This window comes from Lepidothrix coronata, unplaced genomic scaffold, assembly GCF_001604755.1.
Source record: "Lepidothrix coronata isolate B3197 unplaced genomic scaffold, Lepidothrix_coronata-1.0 Scaffold0, whole genome shotgun sequence".
In the NCBI taxonomy this organism is placed as follows: domain Eukaryota; kingdom Metazoa; phylum Chordata; class Aves; order Passeriformes; family Pipridae; genus Lepidothrix; species Lepidothrix coronata.
Window position 1 is genome coordinate 1,791,676 of NW_016690180.1, and position 6,000 is coordinate 1,797,675.

At 40.6% G+C, this 6,000-nt stretch overlaps 1 protein-coding gene across 7 annotated transcripts in view; it reads right to left on the minus strand.

Moving 5' to 3' along the window:
• The window catches only part of SORBS2 (sorbin and SH3 domain containing 2), a 217,500-nt gene extending 215,896 nt beyond the window's left edge, over nucleotides 1-1,604 (minus strand). For all 7 annotated transcript variants that reach the window (XM_017821365.1, XM_017821451.1, XM_017821283.1 and 4 more), the window contains exon 1: nucleotides 1,385-1,604. The gene's annotated coding sequence lies outside the window, so the exon portion shown is untranslated. The remainder of the gene's footprint in view (nucleotides 1-1,384) is intronic.
• Nucleotides 1,605-6,000: the final 4,396 nt, after the last annotated feature.

A 6,000-nucleotide genomic window follows, 5' to 3' on the forward strand; every position in this document is an offset into this window, starting at 1 on the left:
AAGTGTCCACTGCAGGAAAGATTAGCCTCCCTGAGGAGGGGTAGATGCCTAGGTGAGGTTTACACGGTCTGTGAGGGCAGCAGAGCTGGCAGGAATGTGCAGTGGTGATGGTGTTTACCTGCAAAGTGCCTTGTATGAGAGGCATTTGGGTGGGCTTGAAGTCTCTGGAAAAAGGATGGAGAAAGGAGGCACAGAGTTGCCCAGAAGGAGCAGATGCTTTTGACGGTGGCAGGGTGAAGTGTGCTGTGGCAGCATGGGTCCATAGGTTAAGGGATTCAGGCAAGCTTTTCTCTTGTGAGAAGTGAGTTGTTGGGGGAATGGCAGCCTTCTGTACGACTTGCACATCCATGTGTCCAGCTTCCATATGGTATGAAGGTGGTGAGGGTGGCAGGAGAGTGCAGTGATGCTATTCATGAGCTGAGTGCCTCATGTTTCGGTGGGCTTGTCCTCCAAGAGAGGACCTGTTATCTGGGGAGTCCTTACCCATGAGTTGACTGCCTTGTGTTTCGAGCAGCTTTCTAATCTTGTGAAAAGCAGTCCTTTGGAAGGCAGTAGCTGTCCCTAAGTGGGGCAGAAGCCCTGAAGAATGGGGATGTGTTGGAAGGAGCTTTGTCTAGGGGTGATAGGGGATTCTGAGGCAACATTTGCTGGGCAAGAGCTTGCTATGGTCATGGCATCATGAACAAAGTGAAGCCTGCTAGGCATGTTCTGAGAGGTAAGGAGAAAGCCTTGTCCTAGAGTGACCACTGCCTTTGTACAATTTCTATTTGCTGTGTGGGCCTTGTAGGCAATAGCAGTGTGATGAGTGCAGTGATTTATCTTTGAGAGGATTTCATCTTGAAAAAAGGCCATTCTACCAAGTGGGGATGGGTGGTGGGCGGACCCTGGCCTGTGAGTGGCAGATGCCTGCAACAATGGCATAAGCTGCAGGAGTGATGACTTGAACTTCCATGCATGACCTTCTTAGTTAACTCTCCACCTCCCTTTCCCATATTTTAGGTTTATTTACAGGGAGAAGTAAAGCAAAAAACAACCTTAGAAACAGTTAACATCATGTGTTATCTTACCCTCTGTGGACTTTTTCAGTGCTGCTTTTCTTAGCTGCCTCTTAGATGCTTAAACGGAGGCAGCTTTCTCTGGAGTCTTCCACCCACTTGAGACGCTCTTTAAAATAAGTTCACAGAAAACTGCTGAAGCCCACCTCAGACTTCAGCTTCTATTCTGACTATTCTCTTCTTACTCCCTACTTTCGAACACATGTTTTTAGGACTATTACACTTTGATTTGTCATTTCTCTTTCCCATCCCTCTCTACTTTATTATTGTCCAGCAGAGGCACAAGATACACATTCCCCAGACAGCTCATATACTCTCCCAGCACCTACCTGTTTGAAGTTACTTGAACTCAGCAGGGATTTCTGTTCTCTTTTGTATTTATGCCACAATCCAGATGGAACCGGGAGATGAGCTTGTCCAGTTAGGATTTTGCAAACTGATTCTCTGAAGCTGCAAGTATTTGCGGTGCCTGGAAGGCTCTACTGGTATGCTACAGCTGGCTATAATTCCCAGTTTAGGAATCCCTGACTTTGATCTGTCTACTGCTGGTGGTCTTTTTAGAATTTGAACTGAGGTTAGCATGGGTTATAATTTAACTTGATTGGTATGAAACTACTTTCATTCCAAATATTGTCGGCTGTGCCAAGCACACTGTTATTCTTGGGGTATTCAGAGTCAGGGCAAAGGTGACTGATAATGTCCAAATTTTTGTTTACTGTGGAAGGAGGTGGTGGGCAAAAGCTGAAAGGAAGAAAAGAAGGAAAATCTGACGAGTGAGTATGATACTCTAACAACTCAATACTCTTTACTTGAGATGTAGGTTATAGGGTCATCCTTCTGAAAACCTACCAAGAGTAATAGCACTGGAGGAATTATTATAAAGTGTCTTCATGCTGAATGTTGAAATTCATAACTGTATAGACTTATTGGTTTTGAGAGATACTGTGTATGCTGCTATAGCAGTCCTCTTAAAGATAATATTGTTTTACATTGTTATTTTTCATGGCTATTTAAAATTCTTTTAGATGTAATTACAAAAGCTTGCTGCAGCAATAGATAAGGATGGGATCTGTCACCTGTTGCACTCACTTACTTTTAAGTTTCAGTGTTCTTCTCTTAACAGCACTATTTTGAAGACTTCTCTCAGCTATGCTATTACTCAGCTATGCTGGGTTTGTAGATCTAGTTTCTGAATTGCAGATTCAGTTTATTGTGAATAGTTACATTATAATTTTGCCATCTTGACTCAATTTTTCAGCTTCATTTTCTTTCTTTGGAAAACCTACTGTGGCTTCCGTATTTGACTCCTTCAATTCTTTGAAGTATGTCCTCAGGCATAACTCACAATATCATTTGAGAACATTATTTTAAATTATTATCTAATTCACAGCAGGGTATATTATTCACAAAATATTTTCCAGAATGATTGTTGGCACAGAACAAAACAAGATTAGGTATTGTTCACAACGGGTTGCTTCAAAGTTGTTTTGATTTCTTTAAATTCTTGTGTCTTGTTTTCAAAGCCAAATGTGTGGTATAACCCCAGCCAGCAACCAAATGCACACACCTGCTCACCTGAAAGGAACTGAACCATTTTGTCACCCATAAAATGAAACAGTTCTTAGGACTTGCTTCTGGATGTAATTTAATACTCTGGATCTCAGAGCAAATGTGTAAAATTCTGGCAGACCGAGATACTCTGTAACGTATAACTTTATGTGTAAGCGATTTGTTTTCATGAAACTCTTGCTGGGCAAGATTTGATCTGACATCAAGCTGTCTGAATGAAATTCTGAATGAAGTGTACTTATCTGCGAGGATAGAAGCAGCAGGTGAAATATGACAATGCAGTAAATTCATGTTCACGTCTTTTGGATAGGAAAGTATTTTTGATTTTTTTTTTCTGCATAACACTTAGTTTAGTAGATATTATTTTAGAAGGAAAAATTAAAGTGCCTTAAGAGTAGTGGAAAAGAAAAAGTTTTTCATAAGCAGTAGTACTAAAATCTGGAATATTTCAAATAGTTTGGGCAATGGAAAAATATGAAAGCCTCGAGTACAGCAAAAAGGAAAGATCTTGTTAGCTTTTAGCAGGCTTTATCTATGCAGAGATGTTTGCTTGTACTCCCTGCATAACATTACATTTAGATAAATATAGTAATGTAATAGACTGTGGGCCATATCCCAGGCTGCCAAGGTGGTTCACCTGGCCTGCATCCTGCTTTTGACCATACAAGAATTTCTTGGCCTGAAAAAGGAATGAGCCACAGTCCAAATCCACATTCTGATGGTAGCTGCTTATTTGAGATACTGTTGGCTTTCTCTTCCTACCAAAGACCAAAAGGAAGTAGGGAAGAGTTTTGTGATCTCTGCAGTAAGTGTATTTCTTCTGGAAAGTTTTACACCTACTGTACCTACCTAGTAGTTTGTGTCATGATGGGAGACTGTGCTGGTTTAAAAGTAAACTGGCAGGAGAAATGAACCCAACTCAAGAGAAATTACAAGTCAGAGTCACAATTTACTAAAAAGATTATAATAAGTACAACGATATGGAGAAAACCTGTTTTTTTAACCTATAAAGAGAGATGTATAACCCTGCACCCTGGAATAAAGACAGAATGGTGTTTGTTAGCCCCTATGCTGAGCACCACGTGGCCCCCCTGAGGGCAAAGTAAAAGGAAAGGAAATCTGATGATCCAGATGATGGTTGCAGTCCTGTTGAAGTAATGATCGCAGTCCTGTCAAGAGTGGTAGCCACACTCCTGTTGGACTTCTGGATCTCCTCTGGATCCAACAAGGGGTACCAGAAGTCCCAAACCCCCAAGATTATATATGCTCAGGTTCAGGTGGGAATGTCCATTACACACAACCCCCCCCAGGGCGGGAAGTTTCACAATGGGTGATTTAACTCTGCCAGTCATGGGACATTTTTGGTATCTTTTATGGTCTAGGTCATTGCAGCCACCTATTATGCCAGTTCAGTATGGCCCATTAGCAGAGATGACCCCTCAGGCTGAGTATGAATGTGCTAATGCCTCCCCTGAGGGGAGTTATCACAGCTGTTATCACAGTTATTAGCATGAAGACAAAGAAACACCCCTGGCAGGGTTTCTTTAACACCCATCTTGTAGCCTGAGGTGTCAGGTGTGCCCTGGGCAGCTGCTGCAAATGATTCATTATTAACAGTCCATCAGAAATGACATAGACTGTGTAGAATACACAGTTTTGGTTATACCCACGTAGTGATAAACTGGTCCCAGCCCCTGTAAGTAGGACAGAGACAAACTGAGATATATTATTCTGATCTCCACAATTGGCAAAATTAGCAGGAAGGCAGATGCTCTGATAGAACTCTTTTATTACATTGAAATTGTGTTCACAGTAAGGGAATGTACCTACACATAATTCCTAGGGTGGAGAGGGAGTGGGGAATTTATGCACACCTGACAGTGGTGTAATCAACATTAAAAATTCTCTATTTAGACTAGAGTGTTATTCTGAACCAGATTTTTAATCTGCTTCTAACGCAACAGAAATCCATTTGAGTACCAGTGTCTGAATTACACTGTAAACTTGAAGCATTATTCTTAATCGGGATTACAAAAAGATAGATGCCAGGGAAAGATAGATGTTTAATGAAGTTGAGAAGAAGCTTTAAGGTCAACGAAGCTGCCACTGACTTTCAACTAAGTCCAAGTGCCTAGCATGTTCTATTGGACGTTATCTAGAGGCTCAAGGCCAGACAGCAGGGAGCACTAAACCACAAGGGTGTTAGCAAAATTTACACTGGGTGATGTTGTTCATATATTGGAGTGACTGGAGTACATTGAAAAACAAACTTAATGTGATACATTGTGGCAGCATTTTTTCTCATGGCATGGAGGTATCTAAAATATGAAGCTGGTGGGGTGTTTAGTGGGAATTTTCAAGAGAAAATGCTAATTAAATAAAAAAAGGAAGGACTTTTTCAAAAAATTGTATTCTTCAGGGAGTCTTCGAGTGTCAAGAAAGAAAGTCTGAGAGCCATGGTAGTACTACAGTCAGAAATAAAATAATGGCTGATGAGGATATTAATCTAACTTCAATCTATGTCCAGGGTTCTGGGATGTCCAGGATCATGTAATTTCTGCTGGAAATGTTTAGTAATTTGCACAGAGAAGGATAGTTCCAGGACAAGACATGTGGAGAAGCCCTAGACAAGTGATGTGCATAGGATCATCCCCCTTTGTGGAAGGCACAGGTTGCTGTCCTAGGTGATGCAAAAAATTGAAGGAAGGTTCCTTCTCTCTACCTCTCTTCTGGTTTAGACCTCCTTTCTGCAAAAGACTGAAAGTCTGATTTATGCTTGAGCCTAATGAGAAATTCTGGAATATGAAATACATAGACATGACCTTGAAAGTTAATGTTTGACAGTATCCCACATTACTGTGAGGATTAGCATGAAAATTTCCACTGAAAACCCTTGCAGTATTGTTTTTAAGCAGGAATTTGCTAATTTTTCCAGACATGCTTTTCATATCCACCTGGCTTGTAATATTTTACTTGATAACACATACTGAAGTGTTTGTCAGGATCTTGGTTGGTTAGTTTCAAACAAATACAAGTAAATATTTATAAAGCTTCTTGCTGATAAAAAGGAAATGGTAAAATATGTGCAGCATAATACTATAGCTGCCTTGTTGGTCATCAGTTCTTTCTGTGCTTGGAAGTGTGTGCATTTCTTGAACATGCTGTAACTCATCGCTATTCTATATTGGTGCAAATTCCTGAAAGTCAAGCAAGCATGCTTTTTAAACAGAATCCTTGGCAACAAGAAGAAAGAAAAAAAAATTCGAAGGGCTTATTTTTCTAAAGATTGACAGAGGCTACAAGTAGAGAGGTGAATCAAGTAAGCTGGATAACATCCAGAAAGTGAGATTAAGAAGAAAGGAAAGAATCTTAGGCT